The sequence below is a fragment of the Phodopus roborovskii genome, unplaced genomic scaffold, assembly GCF_943737965.1.
Source record: "Phodopus roborovskii unplaced genomic scaffold, PHOROB, whole genome shotgun sequence".
Classification (NCBI taxonomy): domain Eukaryota; kingdom Metazoa; phylum Chordata; class Mammalia; order Rodentia; family Cricetidae; genus Phodopus; species Phodopus roborovskii.
Window position 1 is genome coordinate 28,784 of NW_026126749.1, and position 17,469 is coordinate 46,252.

General features: G+C 37.4%; 1 pseudogene; it reads right to left on the reverse strand.

Moving 5' to 3' along the window:
* Positions 1-8,543: 8,543 nt before the first annotated feature.
* Positions 8,544-12,573, reverse strand: LOC127214550 (F-box only protein 33-like; annotated as a pseudogene).
* Positions 12,574-17,469: the final 4,896 nt, after the last annotated feature.

Sequence of the window (17,469 nt, forward strand, 5' to 3'; positions counted from 1 at the left end):
AACTTGAGGTACACTGATTCCCATTTTTCTGAGGAACCACCATACTGATTTCCAAAATGTCTGTACGAGTTTGCACTCCCACCAGCAGTGGAAGAATTTACTACAGTCTCCATATCCTCTCCAGCATAAACTGTCATTTGTGTTTTTGTATTTAGCTATTCTGACAGGAGTAAGATGATATCTCAGAGTTTTTTGATTTGCATTTCCCTGGTGTCTGAGGATTTTGAACACATTCTTAGGGTGTCTCTATTTAGTTCTGTACCATACTTTTTAATTAGAATATTTGGTGTTTTGGTACCTAGCTTCTTGAGTTCTTTGTCATTGTGGAAATCAGCCCTCTGTCAGATGTGGGGTTGTTGAAGATCTTTTCCCATTGTGTGGGCTGCCATTTTGTCTTGTTGACTGTGTTCTTTGTCTTAAAGAAGCTTTTCAATTTCAAGAGATTTCATTTATTAATTGTTGATCTCAGAGTCTGTGGTACTGGAGTTATGTTCAGGAAGCAGGCTCCTGTACCAATTTTTTCATGGATACCTCCCCCTTTCTCTTCTGGGAGGTTCAATGTGGCTGGATTTATGGTGAGGTCTTTCTTTGATATATTTAGACTTAAGTATTATGTATGGTGATCTGGAGTCTTCTACAGGTCAGCCTCCAGTTATGCCAGCACAATTTGTTGAAAATGCTTTTTATATTCCATTGTATAACTTTAGCTGCTTTGTCAAAAATCAGGTATTGGTAGATGTATGAGTTAATATCAGTGTTTTAAATTTGATTCCATTGGTCTTCCTATCCATTTTTGTGACAGTCTCCCAAACTGTTTTCAGGACTATAGCTCTACAGTAGAGCTTGAAGAAAGGGAAAGTGATGCCTCCAGAAAGAAGTTCCTTTATTACACAACGTTGTCTAGCCTACCCTGGGTCTACTGTTTTTCCATAGGAAGAACTATTGTTCTTTCAAGGTTGTGAAGAATTGTGCTGGGGTTTATGATAGGGATTGCATTGAATCTGTTGATTACTTTTGGAAAGACTACTATTTTTACTATGTTGATCCTACCTATCCAAAAGCATGAGAGATATTCCCATTTTCTGGTATCTTCTTTAATTTTTTTCTTTAAAGATTCAAAATTCTTATTAAATAGAGTTATTCACTTGTTTGGTTGACATTACCCCAAGCTATTTTATGTTTTTCTTGGATAATGCAAAAAAAAAAAAAAAGAGATGTTTCTGTGATTCCTTTCTTTAGCCCCTTTTATCATATGTATATAGTAGGGTTAGTGATTAATTTTTTTATATGTTTAGTTAATTTTGTATCCTGCCACTTTGGTAAAGGTGTCTATCAGTGGTAGGTATTCCCTGATGTAACCTGTCATATCATCTGCAAATAGTGAAAGTTTGATTTGTTACTTTTAATTTGTATTCCGTGGATCTTCTTTTGTTGTCTTAATGCCTTAGCTAGAACTTCAACTGCAAGATGAGAAGAGGTGTGGAGAGAGTGAAGTCAGTAAAACTACTTAGAATAACAAATAAGCAGCTCCTGCACCTTTGTGGGATACTGAGCCTATCCCCAGCCTTTCTAGAATGTAATGGACTGCTTTCTTCTAGCCTTACACACCCAGGAAAGGAGCTGTTAATGAAATGTCTTTACTTACTGCTGATTGTTTCTCTGTTACAGAAGGCAAGTGTGCCCAACTATGTCCCTGCTGAATGCCAACCAGCTGGCCATGGCTTGATTCCTCCCACTTGTTCCCAAGGTTAGAGGCCCTGGAGGCCCTGCCTTACCAGGTGATCCTAGAGGACAGATCCCACCAAGTCCTCCACCAGGAAACACCTGTGCAGATCCTCAACAGTATGTCCCAATCAGGGATATTGAAGGCCTGCAGTTTCTTCCAATGCCATGTAGGCTTTCTTTAAAGGTCTGTGTTTGTGTCAGTGCTTATCTGTGCTTTCCATCAAGTTAGGTTCCTTTTACCGGGGAGAAACACTAGCCAGAACCAACTTGAGAGGGACAGGGTTTATATGGCTCACAGGTTACTGTCCAGCATCAAAGGGAAGTAAAAGCTTCACCTTGATCAATATTAGGCAAATTTGAATTTGAATTTTAACTGTAATATGATAGGTTAAAAGATCATTGAATGTATAAGCAGGTTTTTGTTTTGCTTTGTTTTTCTCCCCAAGGCTGGAGGTTTCCCTATAGCTTTGGAGCCTTAACTGGAAAGCTAGTTTGTGCTTCCCAAATACTGGGATTAAAGGCCTGTGCCACCAATGTTCAGTTACAAGCATTTTTAATGTTAAGTATATGTGTACTTCATGTAATATAAGAGTATATTTAAAATATTTAAAATAAAAAAAATATTTAAAATAATTACTTAGATGTTTGTCTTATGATTACTGGCTAAATTGTTTTAAAGTATTAAGTATGTCTCCTAAGTAGTGGTTCCCACATGATCCTAATCAAAATCTAAGATCATATTTAGTCATTTATTGAATTTTTGAAATTCTTTCCAACCCTTACATTTTAAAATAAAAGTAATTTATTGATTTTACAGTATAATTTCCCCCTTTGGAATCACATGTTTCCACACAGAAAATCATATTTCCAATACTAGACAAGAACTAGCTTAGTTGTCCTAGTTGTCTGCTCTGTGCCCTCACCTTTAGTCTTAAGTTTCTGTGAGCATGCCATGGGCTGATTTTTTTTGGTGGTGGAGGGGATTTAAGGTTGTCCTTGGCACTGACAGGAAATGCTTCAAATAGGATATCAGGTCGAGATCAATGACCTGAATGTTAAGTTTCAAATTTTAATGTATTGAAAAGCTTATTTCCAGTAAGTCTGCACTGTATTGAGATCTTGCATTGCTGCCAGTAACAAACACCCTTGAAATTTTTTGTGATGTTATTATTAGTCCTTTGTAGCTAAAATGTCCATTATGTAATGTCAAGATTTATTTGGCAAATCAAATATTGTGGTATGAATGTTTGGATACCAGAATAAGGGCTGGAACTAGTGGTTTAACAAGGGTGCAGCACAGGGTTTCAACTCCCACTGTCTTTTTCCTGTCTCTTGGAACAGGGAGAAATGTGTGCAAATGAAAGGGGATTTCCATCTTATCTTTCCCCAAGTTTCGAGTTCTTCCACCACTCTTACATCTCAAAGTAGAAATGAGTTCTCTCCTGACTTGAATCCTACTTCCAGTCAACCTGCACCAGAACCTCCAGCCTGCACTGGAACATCTGGAGACAGAGGAGACCTGACCGATTCCTCGGCATCCATTTTCTTTTTTAGATGAAGTTTAGGTAACTGCTGTTCCTATGTGATGATATTGTTCCTCAAATCAAATGGTAACAGAATAGCATTTTGTAAATAAGGATGATTTAACTCTGAATCTTATTGGTAATTTTTTCCATTTTATTTAATTCTGTATAGTATTTTTCAGGTGGACTACCTATTCATAATTATGGTAGTTTTATAAATGTAATTTTATTATTGGTCTATCTTAAACTGGGAATGCTTTGTATCTTTACCTGGAATGTGTTCGCTATGGTTTTAGACAAATGAAGAGGTAATGTATATTTAATCAAATAAATTTCAATTGAATAAATAATCTTGTTTGGCATTGATTATACAAAACAACAACAACAAAAAAAAAACAAAACAAAATAAATAACCAAAAACCCAGCCAGGTTTCCATAAACATGATTCCATAATTTAGTCTTTTTTACTGTACCAATAATTCAGTGGTTCAAGGGGGAAATGTCTATGGCTGGAGAGATGGTGGCTCAGTAGTTAAGACTTGCTGCTACGTCAAACCAGAGTTCAGTATCCATATTGGGGTTTAAAGCACTCAGATCTAAGGAATCCAGTGGCCACTTCTGCTTCCAAGTACACCAGACATGCATGTGTTCATCAGACATGGGAGTAGTGAACAACAATGCATCTATCTGCAGACATAAATTATATAAAAAGATGTAAAGCATTTGTAGTTTTTGTGATTTGGTTATCTTATAAAATATGTACCCTACTTTTTGCAGTTAGATATGAATGACCAAAAATGAAGAATAAGAGACTTTAAAAACTTACATATGGTTTAAAGAAGCCAGAATATTGCCTAATGATGAACTTCAGGGTTTTTTTTTTTAACTTATTTCACTGACGAGTTTTAACACTTCAAAAACAAGTGTGCTTGTGTATGCTGTGTGTGATGGGTGAAAGAGATGGGAGAGACAGAGAGAGAGAGACAGAGAGAGAGAGCAAAAGTAGGTACAGGCATTCCTATTCTGATGCTCAATGTATGGTGATTAATTGACAGCTGGAATATTATTTTTCTACAGTACATTCTGGTGACAGCTGAGGTTCTCAGCTCACACAGTAGGCATAGAGCCCTATTCCCTTCCTGTCAGTCTGACTGGCTTTTTATATATTTCCTCTTTTCTCAGTTTAACTATTTATACATTGATTAATTTTGTTTGCTTGCTTCTTAGAGATAGGGTCTGTGTGTGTAGTCCCTTGTACTTGCTGTGATGACCAGGCTGGCATTGACTTTGGAGATATTCCTGATTTTGCCCATAGAGTGCTGGAATTAAGGGTGTGAACCACCATGCCTGTCATTTTATTCTTAACATATAAGATATTGACTGTTTTCCATGGGCTGCATTGAGAGAGCTGCCATGATGTAACTACTTTGAGATACCTCTTTCTGAGGTAGGGAGTTCAAGTATCTTCAGACTGGTGTTCATGTTCTTGGTCTTGCATACTGATAGGAATAGAGAGTGAGACCTAACTAATGAATTTCCTATCGGTGTATTCAACCAGTGGTTTTCACCTGGTCAGTTATATTTTGCTTCAGTGTAAAGGAACAGCATAAGAACTCATTCTCTAGCACAGCAGTGTGATTATGACTGGAATGGTTCCCTAGTGGCAATGGGGACATTCAGTGACCAGGAGGTGTTTCTGCTCCAGACAGAAAGCAAAGCTTTGTACTGAATGCACTGTTTTCCCTCTATTCTGTTAATTAGAATTTTACAACATGTACATCTTCTTCTTCATTCCCATTTTATTTCTTGATTCAGCAAATTGAAAAGAACTAATGACTGGTATTTATCTACAATCAAGTTTTATATTGAAACTTTTGTAAACTTGACATCCTTAAATCTCTGTTTAAACCCACTTTCTTCTTTCTCTCCCTGGAGCAGTATTTTACTTTGTATTAGCAATTTTGATTCCCAAAATACTATTAATTTCATTGGGCATAAAAACATGCAAAATTGTTCCATATCTGACCTAAAATTTGCAACTCAAGAAATCAAATTCATTATTTAATTGCTAATTCTGGCCCTGTAGTAATCACATACTAAATGTCGTTCTCCTGCTCTGTGAATCCTAGGGACCCAGATTCTTGCTGTCATAGTTTGTTCATAGCCTGAAACAAGAGCCTGACATGATAAGACATTTAGTTTCCCTTATACTTAGACTAATTGAAGTGATAATGGGACAGGTGAAAGCTCATGAAATTGAATTGGGCATTACTTTTGAGCAATGTGAGTGTGTAATTATAGGATATAAGAATAACCATCTCTGCTTCATCTTCTTTCATAAACAAAACATAAAATCAGTATACAATACTTAGTAAAGTAGACAATGGTTGAATCAATGGAAAACATCTGTTAGGAAGTGATGTTTACAACCCTTCAGAGTATGTTGCCATGTGGCTTTTGTCCTTCCACTGTCTTTTTAAATATAGATTCATGCATTGATATCATATGAAATACTTATATAGATTCATGAATATATTTTTTAAAATAAAATTTTTATTTCACATAGAAACACCAGTTTTTGGACTGGGATAACTGCCTTAATCTAGAGGCAGGAGAGAAGCCCTAGTCCCTACTTCACATGACCTGTCAGACCTACATGGCCCCAACTGGATGGCATTCCCCTACATATGGAATTGGGGTGGGGGTATGGGAGCAGAGGATGGTTAGAGGGCATGTGAGAGGGCAGAGAGAGAAAAGGGAGGGAAGAGGGAGGGAAAAAGGGAGGAAGGGAGGAAGGGAGGGAAGGAGGGAGGGAGAGGGAACTGGGATTGATATGTAAAATAATAAATTAAATTAAAAAATGCTTTGACTCCAAAATTTAAGTTCAAGGACAAGTTACTGGGGAAAAGGATTTCTATTTTTGTTTCCACAGAAAATAAAAAGATGTGGATTCCTTCCAGACTAATGTGGGTTGATCAAGCCAGACCACCTGAAACAGAGTATGAGGTGATCCTACATTCAAAACTTACAGACTACAGCCAGGATTTCTGCATCTTCTTCGAATCACCCATGACAGCGCCCTTACCAGTAGGAAGTAGTTTGGAAAGAATGACGCCCAAATTCCCAAATATTGTGTATAAATGTTTGTTTTCATTTAAATGAACTTGGTTATATAAAATAGATAAATGAAAAAAAAAAAACTCTGCTACTTCTTCAGAACCATCCCTGCTGGCATGCTGCCATTCTTTTCACATGTTGACAATTATCTAAAGCCACCAAGACTGTAAGCAAGCCCCCAGTTAAATGTTTCCACTTACAGGAGCTACCTTGGTCATGGTGTCATTTCACACAGCAATAGAACAGTTACTAAGATATAGGACTGTGAGGTTTCAAAAGCCCTGTGCCATATTCAGTTCTTCCTCCCTCCCTACTTGTGGATGAAGAAAAGAGTTCTCAGATTTTCCTGCTGGTGTCCTGCTTTTCTTCCACCATCTGAAACTGTGAGCCCAATTAACCACATTCTTTTATAAGATGCCTTAGTCATGGTGCTTTTCACTGCAACAGAGAAGTAACTGAGACAGTGACCTTCAATTTACAATCTTCCTGTTGTCTCTAAGAACTAGGATGATAGGAGTGTGTGAACATGCTTGACTTAGTCTGTTTGTAAGCTTGGATTTTCTCAAAGTGAAAAAAAAAAAAACTTAAGCTTTCTAAACTCTGCAGCCAAAGAGTTTTATTTAAACATCGACAGTTTGTGTTTCATATACAATAAAATACATTACAATGGTCACTTTTTAATGCTTTCTTCAGTGATTAAAAGAATATATATTTAACATAAACCATACAACATCCATCTTTGGGTCAAACATTTTGCTGGTTTCCTTACAGTTTCTGTCAGGAGTTGCTTTATCTGATGACCTGTACAAGGGAAACTCTCACCACATCTGGAATTTACACACACTGTGCCAGTGGATTCACACTACAGATGTGCATATAAAATCCACATAGTATGTGCTCACTGGACAAAGTGCACGCCTGTCAACAGTTCATTTAATATAAGATGGTAAAACCATTTTAAGATATATAAAGTTGTTCCATAAATAAATTGTGTTTCCAAACTTCCAATGGAGCAGCCAGGTCTCAGCACTGCTAGCCACCCATGTTGGCTACTTACTTGATTATTGGAGGCTGTCCTTAACATTATTGTATGTACCATAGCAACTCACACCTGTCATGGAACAAGCTTTTGTGTTTCCTTTCTTTCCCTTCCATTCTCTCTTCACTCAAATGCGTTTTTTTCCTTGTCTTTTTTTTTTCCCATCCCTCATCTGAGGATGCTGACACACAGCACAGCTGTCTACCACAAGTCAAAATTCGACATTAAATAGTACAATCTAGCAGCATCCAGCTGGCCAAAGCGGCCAGATCCAGCCAGCATGTGGGCACTTTTTCATGCAGATCTATTCTTTGCCAGCTGACATGCATGCTGACAGAGAGAATCCTGTGACTTGTTAAGGATGTTATGACTAATATTGTTTTGCAAGCCTGTTTGCCTACAGTTCTGTGCTTTCACTTAGCCTTGAAGTATTCCCTGGAATACAGTTCATTTCTTCCTCCACTGTTTTGATATCTGGGCTGAAGAAGCTAACTTGAATGTAAGAGGTGAAAAAACTTAAGTCGGATATAGCCTAAAAATATCCAGCAATTTGAGGGTTCAGTTTATATAAATGCATTTAAAAAGGATGAAACAATATCTAACTTATACTATATGAAATTCAGAATGGTAATTGGCAGTATCAATTATTATATAGTTAATAAAAGTTAAACTCAGGTTTCTGTTAAAGATATCTCATTTGGGACACTACCTTCCCTTCTATTTTAAACCAAAATCAATGAGATGCTACCAGAATACATAGATGCAGTGCATTGCATTCAATCCACCTGGCTATGCTATGAGTGTGTGTGTGTGTGTGTGTGTGTGTGTGTGTGTGTGTGTGTGTGTGTGTGTATTTGGCTTCTGAGCTCGGCATTTTGAAAAAGAAAGAATAAAAATGTCCAAAAAGCAGAGTACCTCAATGAAAAAGTTAGGCAGCAACCTCAGATAATTATTGTCTATTTGCCCTTAAGGTTTGGTAACAATCTAATCAAGAAAGCCCTGTACAATGTAACATTCTACTTGTAAAACCAATACCTAACTATTTTCTTTGATCAAGAAATAGAATATACATATATAATCCTATAAAGCTGATTTAACACAGCACAAATTGTTTAGTTTACAATACTTAAAAAAAAATACTAAGACCCTACTTTGCATATCTGGACACAGAAATTATACATTTTACAAAACATAATGTCTTCATTGAAGTTTAGTATCTCTCTGTAAAAATGACAATTTGGTTTAGTGAAGACACTGAGTGATTCAGGGTCCAGGACTGCTTGCCAAGGTTGACCAAGGCCCAGCGATACTTGCTCTGCTCAATAAGGTTATGCACGGGAATCCACATCATCCTCGGTTAGTTCACCTTGGTAAATATTAATGCTTTCTTCAGTGACTGCAAGCATTTGAGATGAGAGCCACAAAGACCAGCAATAGCAATGAGGATGAGTGCCCACATGGTATCATCTTAAATATAAGAAGAAGGCATCTGTCTTTCTCTTCTGTTTTATTCTGTGGTTTACTCTGTTCCTCGGTAAGTGCTTCATAAGAAGCTACACATTTGTATTTCACCATGTCAGTCCTTTCCCTTTAAAACAAATTGAGAATAAAAAGTCATGACTACCTAGGTGTTTCATGCTCTCTTAAGAATGTCACAGAGTTGCGAGCTGTCAAGTGGTATTTCACTCAGCAAAAAAAAAAAAAAAGACATTTGATTTATCATAAGGAACACATTTTATTTCCCACCTAAGTCCCAATATATATGTATGTATGTATGTATGTATGTATGTATGTATGTATGTATCTGGGCTGTGATAGCACATGCCTTTAGAACCAGTGCTTAGGAGTCAGAGGCAGGCAGATATCTGAGTTTGAGTTCATCCTGATCTACAGAGTGAGTTCTAGAATAGCCAGGGTACACACAGAAACCCTGTCTTGAGGACCAAAACAAACAAACAAAAAACCCGATATACAAAACAGGAATTTTTCTTCATTGCAAAAAATATTTCCTATGGCTTCTCATAGTCTACAGTCATGACATCTGGAACTTTGAGAGCAATGGTTTATTATCAGAAGTCATAGGAAACATAAGACTATGTGTCAGCCTCAGAACAGAGGTCACCTCTGGGAAAGGATAAGTGAGGAAGATGATGAAGCTTTATTTCTATCTAAGACCCTGAAAGAAGAAAAAGCTTTAAAAAGGATTGTTTGGCAATCCCTGTTTTTATTTTTTACACAATGTGCATGCATGCAAGTGTATGCCAACTTGTAGAGGTCTAAAGGTGACACTGGATGCCTTTCCTGTTTGCTCTCTGATTTGTTAGTTGAGAGAGGATCTTGACATTGAACCAGAACTTGAATAGCTAGCCAGCATGACCCAGGGAGAGATTCTATTCTCTGTTCCTGAGTAGAGGACTTGAGGTGGCCACCAAGCTGCCTGGCTGTTAGATGGGTTCCAGATATATGAACTCTAGTCCTGTACCTGCACATTAAGCACTTCATTCCGTGAGCCATCTTCCCCAACAACCACTTGCTAATTTTAATATGGATCTTTTTCTGTCTATTACCTATAATTCTATGGCCAATTATAAAGTAAAACCTAAAAGGACACAATTGCAGGCTAAGAAAAATAGTTTCAAAAACAATGAAAGAGTTACTATAGAGGTAAAACAGTCCTTGCTTGTTGTGTTACCTATTTATTGGTTCTTTTTGTTTTTTGAGTTAGGATTTTTCTGTGTAGCATCGCTGGTGGTCCTAGAATTAGCTTTGTAGACCATGATGGCCTTGAACTCACAGAGATCTGTATTCCTCTTCCTTTGAAGTCCTGGGATTTAAGATGTGTGCCACTATACTCTGATTATTACTAATTTATGAACATGGTCTCACACTGTATCTCAGGCTGGACTAGAACACTTATGTAGACCAGACTGCCCTTTCAAACTCTTGGCAATCTTCCTACCTCAGCCTCTCAAGAGCTGAGATTATTTACTTGTGATGCCATGCCTAGGTAAGACATTTTCATATATTATTTATATTAAAATAAAATGTATTTGTATTAAAGTAAAATTTTCTCTTAGTATATTTGAATAGCAACTCTATTCAAAAGAAAATAGTACACATACTAAGATGAATGGCTAAGAAGTAAGCATATGTATAAGTAATAGATAATTTAAACAATATAGTAAATACATCAACACTAGAATCTAAAAGATGAGGTTGTAAGTATAAAAGTCACACTTTCCTTCTTTCTGTGTCCCTCCTCCTAATCATTTCAGGATCTTCTGATTGGAGTGAATATACCCAATGTAGGTAGTTACATATCTATTTCCTTAGCTCCATTAGTATTATTTCCTCATGACAGGTAAAATCATTAGAGGGACCCAGGGATAGAGCACTCAGGGTTGAGACAGGACTTTCAAACTTGCGATATATTTACCAGAATGAAACACTTTAAGGTATGATGCCAGTATCAAGTTATAGTGAATAAAAGCACACACCATGAGCTTTGTGCACCTCCATGCTGATAAAACCAATTGATCTTTATTGCACCTGTCACTAAGATCTGGAAAACCAGACGTGTCACTTACATCAATTACCAATAAAAAATGGGTGAGAAATTTGCTGTACTGCCTGGATATAAGATCAACAATAGCCCCTGAGACACAAGTGACATAGCTGTCAAAGTGAACACTCTCAAGTGGTATACTGGGTTTCAGAATCTTTAGCATGTCTTCTCCTTGCACATCAAAAGCCATTAGATAGACCTGAAGGCTGGAGATCTTTCCTGCTAGGGCTTTATAGTTCTCATCATTTGGCATGTTGTGTAATCATTTGTGCATCACTGAAACATTGCGGACCAGGAGATCGCTGTGAAGGCACATGGTTGCTATCAGTTAAGACTCTTGCCATCTCAGCTGTAAAATCACAGAAATCCAGGGCAAGTGAACTCAGATTTACACACCACTCTAGTTCAACTGCAGTAATAAGTGTGCTGTTGCCAGAAATACCATTGCCCAGTAAAATCAGGTGCTCCATAGTGTTGGCAATTGAGTTAGAGACAACAGGGATGTTGGGGGGGGTCACTATTTCCAGCAGAAACACACAAGACAGCTATTTTAGTCTCCTACTCCTACTCAGTATTTTTCAAACAGCTGCTAAATTATACAAGGAAACAGAACACAATGTTATCATTAGCACTTGACACTAATCTTTTAGAAATGGGCAACACAAAGCATTCAATGTTGAGATATATTGTTTCCCATTACTTTATTTCTATCCAATCTACAAATGCAATTAGTCTCACATTACAATGTAATCAGTAAGATACATTAAACATGCAGAAAAGATAATAAAAAGCAAGTGAAAAAAATAACACCTTTAAATAGCAGGAATGGGATTTGTGTAAGAGAGCTTTCTCTGCAGAAGAATCCAGGTTCATTTTTCAGCACCCACCCACCAGCACACTACCTTCACTCACTACATTTACAAGAGAACCAAAACCCTCTTCTGACTTGTAGCAAAGAGACATATATGCGGTACATATATACCCCATGCAGGCAAACACTTAAAAATGCATAAAATAAAATATTAACAATTCACATAGCAATACTTACCCAGCAAGCTATATGATTTATCCCAAAGATTTATGCCATCAATTGTCACATAATCACAACTAAAATGCAGTTAAGATATTTCTAGGACATATATTCTAGCCCAACACTGTGTGTGTGTGTGTGTGAGAGAGAGACAGAGAGAGAGAGAGGCAGGCTCTCTCAAACAAACCAGAGTCTGCTGACAGGGCTAGCCTCTGTGGGCCTGCTTGCTCTGGGATACCTGACCTTGGGCCTGCCAAAGTTATAATTGTAGGTAGTCCATCATGCTTCTACAGCATTTACACAAGATCAGGAAATGTGGATTCAGATCTTCTTGCCTGTACGTTACCTCCATAATTTTTAAAGATCACTGTTCTTGATTGTGTCTTATTACTTTTCAGTCAAGAGCTAGACTTGTTATTAACACATGCCCTTGTAAAGCTTACTGTGTGACTTAACTGATTAATCTTCTTGAAGTCAAGTTCTTCCCTCTTGAGGTATGTGCTGGATAGACTTCTTTGCTTCTATCTCCAAACAGACTAAACCTCTGGAGTTTCCTATAGGAGAAAATGGTCAAAATGATTTTCTAAATGTTTAATATAAGCAAATATTAAAATATGTCTAAAAGATATTCTAGAGTAGCTCTACCATCAAATTCATAGGCAAATCAAATTCAGACTGTTGTGCATATTCAGAGTGATGGCAAGTCACAGAGAAATAGCAAACATGGTAAAGGGCATGGACTAAGTACAAAGCTTGCATTCAAATTTAATGACTGTGAACAACACTGGAACCAAAGCCAAATGCTGAGCTCACATCTGGAGTCCCAGAACAAGTCAGAGTAAAAGAACAGCACAGAGACATTTTTAAAACAGCAAACAAAACACTAAGGTGTGAAGAACCTTTGTAGCCACAGACCTAAGTTTATCAGAAAATTGCATCCAGATATTTCATACAAGAGTAAATAAATATGTGACTCTTAAAACCATGCTATTTAATGAAAAATGGCTTTTCCATTTTATACCTGTGCTTGTTAAAGATATAAACATACCAGCCTTGATAAAAAATGAAAAACCTTATTTCACAACTGATTAGATTTGTTTCAAATACATGCATTATAAGTATATAGGTGGGTGGATGGGGGGAAGGATACAGAATCAATACATGTTGAGACCAGAGACTAACACTGGGTGTCTTCTTCAGGTGCCCTGCATTAAAATAAAACGGGCTTGCTTTAATTTGATGTATATGGTTCTTTTGTCTGCATACATATATGTGTATCATATGAGTGCTGTGCCTTCAGGAGACAGAAGAGGGCACTAGATTCCCTGACCATTGGGTTACATAATAGTTGTGAACCATCATCTGGCTTCTGGAAACTGACCCAGGTCCTGTGATAGAGGAGCAGGTGTTCTTAAATATTAAGCTATCCCTACAGCCCCTCCCGCATGTCAGGTTTTGAGACAGATTTCTTTTCAGCTGGCTTACAACTTGCCATGCCGAAGGGACAACTTGCTATGGTGCCTGGCTTTTATGTGGTTTCTGAGGTCAGGTTTTCATGTTTACAAAGACAGAGCCAATTTCCTCATCCCCATGTGTTTCATATTGCTGACAGTCCAAATCCAGAGCGACCACGTCACTCTAGAGTTAAGTATTCAGTTTTGATGCAAGGGCAAAATTACTGATGTCCTAGGTAGAAGTTTTACAATCTAGGTAGTTTAGGGCATGAAACCTTCATTCATTTGACTTCAAAGATCAGAGCTAACATATCTACCCCAGTGTGCCTACTTCCTCAAATAGAAAAATGGGCCCCATACCTGCCTTTCCTATGGGAGTTGGGCCTAAAGAAGAATTATCTTAATTATGACATGAATCTCATGGTAAAGAAGTTGACCCAACTCACCAGCAAATCTCCTGCTGACCTATCACTGGCATCCTTCCTATTGATATTCTGGAAGATTCTGAAGGTCACATCTCAAGGTTCTTCTGTATGATGCTTCACCAGTAGGTTGGCAAGATGTTCCTATAAGTCTTCTTCACTTTGGTCCAAGGAATCTGTTTCAGTACATACTGTATGATCTCCTTCTTCAAGACCTTCATGAACTTCAGGAACTTTGAGAAACTTCAACAGGTATAATTAAAAAATATTCAGACAGTAGTGGTCCATGACTTTATTTTCGGTAGTTGGGAGGCAAATGCAGGTGGATCTCTATGACTTACCTCCCAGCAAGGTCTACAGAGTGAATCAAGGACACATGGGACTACACAGAGAAACTTGATGCAAAAAAAATTAAATAATAAAATAATTAATTAATAAAATTAACATGGGCCTGAAACCTTTAATCCCTGCACTCAGGTCTCAAAGGCAGGAGGATCTCTCAGCTTGAGGCATGCCATGGAACACAGAATGAGACACTGTCTCCAAATAATGAACAAATAGAAAAATAGACAGAGATTTAATAACCAAAAAAAAGAAAGAAAGAAAATTAATGATAAATGAACAAGAAGAATCAATTAGCAACAGGAAAACTCACCACATGCCCTGCAGTTTTGAGAAGCAGAGGTTGTCAAAATTTTCAATCCAATGTAATGATTGTTTTGTTCTAACGTAAGGGTTCTTAGAGAACAACAGCCCTCACCTTCTGGTTTCTTTTCATTTAAAGCATTACATGTGTGTGCTACAATGCCCAGCACTATTTCATAGGTTCTGAGGGCATGTATGTATGTGCACTTTGTTTGTGGCTGGTTTCTGCAGAGGCCAGGAGAGGGCACCAGATTCTTTGAAATGAGACTTACTCAGATGGTTGTAAGCCATTAGGTGTTCAATGTGTATTGAACCCTTATCGTCAATAAGAATAGCGGGTGCTTTTAGCTGCTGAGCCATCTCTGTAGCCCAGTTATTGGAAATTTCTTAATAAACACTTTTCAAATAAGTATCATAGTTTTGTGTATCTGTTAGTATATCCCGTGGTTCTCAGAATAAATTAGGGTGCCAGGTATCCCAGTGAGACAGTCCTTACTAAACTATTTACTTTGTAGAAAGTAGGTGCCCCTACTTAACCATTTTCAGAAAACAGAGTATGGAGAGATATCACTATTAGAATTTTGTGATTATTATTTATAATTACAAAGTATTCATAACAACATTTGACATGGATGGATTGAGACAATGAAGTCTGTGCTGACATTTTTGGTAAATTAAATTTATCACATGGGTGAAGGGTGCATGCCTATAAACTCAGCACTCAAAGAGCTGGGCCAGGAATATAAAGAGATTGGGGCTATTTTAGCATACACAATGTGTAAAGAAAATTAATGGTTTCAAAACTTCTGACTCCAGCTCTGTCTTGATGGTTCTTGCATTTAAAGCTAACAATGAGGAGGCAGAGGAAAGCATATCTTTGCAAGTTCAAGGACAGCCTGGTCTACATAGTATTCTGGAGAAAACTTAAAAAAAATTCTGATTCCCAGGCATCTTTTGGGAGAATTAAGTCACAGAGGAGTACTCATAATATATATTTTTTAAAAAACAAAATTTAAAACTGTGTGTGTGTGTGTCGTGGTGGTTGAAGCAGGGTCAGAGACCAGCATATTAATGTGAGATCAAGGCTACCCTGATGCAAAATATTTAGTTCAGAACATCATGAAAGATAATAAAAGAAAGTCAATAAATAAATGAAGTCTTCATTTTCTATTGAACCCTATAATATATCAATGCCAAATGTGTCAGAGGTCAGTGTGAAACAAACACTTAAAATGTAGGTTCCTGTTGTAGTATAGACTTGAATGTCTAGGGACAGGCCTAAATGGAGGAACATACCATCCACTCCAGAAATCTTGGAAGTAGTTGGCAAATGGTCTCTCATGAATGAAAAGAGTTCATTGCCAGCAAACTAAAGAGTTACCTGAGAGTATTTTGTAAAGAAATGGTTGAAATCTTTCCAATTGACACCTCAATTAGATGATTTAATATCTGGATAATTTACAATTACATAAAATATGAAAATCATGAGAAAGAAGTAAACAAACTTACTAAAGGAAGAAGAAAATGGCAGTCCTCACAGTATTACTGTCAATGGACAATCAGTTGAGGAGGCATCAGGTAAATATGTGGTGAACCTGCAGTAGCTGCCAACCAAGGCCAATGAGAAATAAATATGAAAGAGAGATGAGGGAGTTTTCGTAAGCAAATGCTATACTTATACTCTGCTGGGAAGTATGGGACTGTTTGAAGCTTGGTTGGATATCAGTATGGGGGGTCCTCAGGCGCGAAAAACCTATTCTAAAATATGGTTCATGTATACCTTGCCAAAGAACTCAGTATATTTATTAAACAGGTACTTGCCCATCAATGTTGATGGCATCACAGTGTGCAGAACATTATTGAACCAAGTATGGTGTCCAAATGCCTTGTCATGGATGAATCTCATTGATGTAACAAGAATGTGAAGATTTCATCCTTATATAAAAAGTAGTTCTGTTGTTTGTAGTATGCAGATCCAACTGGGGCTCAGCAGCAATCTTCCTCCATGCTGATAATGCAATGTTTTGTACTGCTGCACAAAACTCTGCCATTAAAATATCCTTTTCCATAGCAGAGCAGAAATCCCGACTTTCACCTTGCCAGATTCCCTCATACCTCACCAAGTTTCAGATACTGTGACACATCCCTGGTGGCAATGCCTGAAATTAGGATGGGTCATTCAGTCTCCTGGTTGTAGACAATTTAGAAGGTGTTATATTACAGGAGAAAGTGCCCATCATTCTTTTCTCTTTGTCCCACATCTTGAATCTCCTCCCTACTACTTCCTCTCTCCTCCTTGTGTCCTAGTCCCACCTATCTTGCTTTCCTATTGACCAACAGTGCTGTATTCATTAACAGATAAGAGAAATATATTTGCAGTATGACAACTCCCATCATCTCCTCTTTTCTGTCTAAATAAAAAGAAGGGTTTTAACTTTAACATAGTAAAATATATAAGAAAACAGTTATCAAGTAAGAACCACAGTGAACAATAATTAGTCCAATAACATTTAGCAAGATTTAAAGGAAATATTCCATCATCTATCCTATCTTTGAAATCTAAAGTTCTATATGTAACTTATCTTTAATACTTGCTAAGGAAAACCATAACCTCAACTATCCATCAAAGACCACAGAAGGATAACGTATAAACTCTAGAAATGACAGAAACATCTCACTACTTGGTCAGGCACCTGAAGTTCTTCTGTAATGTTCCCTATTCAGCCCATAGGCTATAGTGTGCCTGGCAGACTTCTCAGCAAAGCAAGAAATTTCAACATGTCCCACCTGTGTTGGTAGTTTTTCTGTCACATTTTTTCTGTGTCCTGCAGCATATCTGGGAGACTCTTCCATGAGATAGGAACCCTGTAGCAATGTCAATCTTATATCAGCAGACACTTCTATGTGGGTCCTGCTTTATACAGCATAAAGTCAAACAGTCTAGAGAAG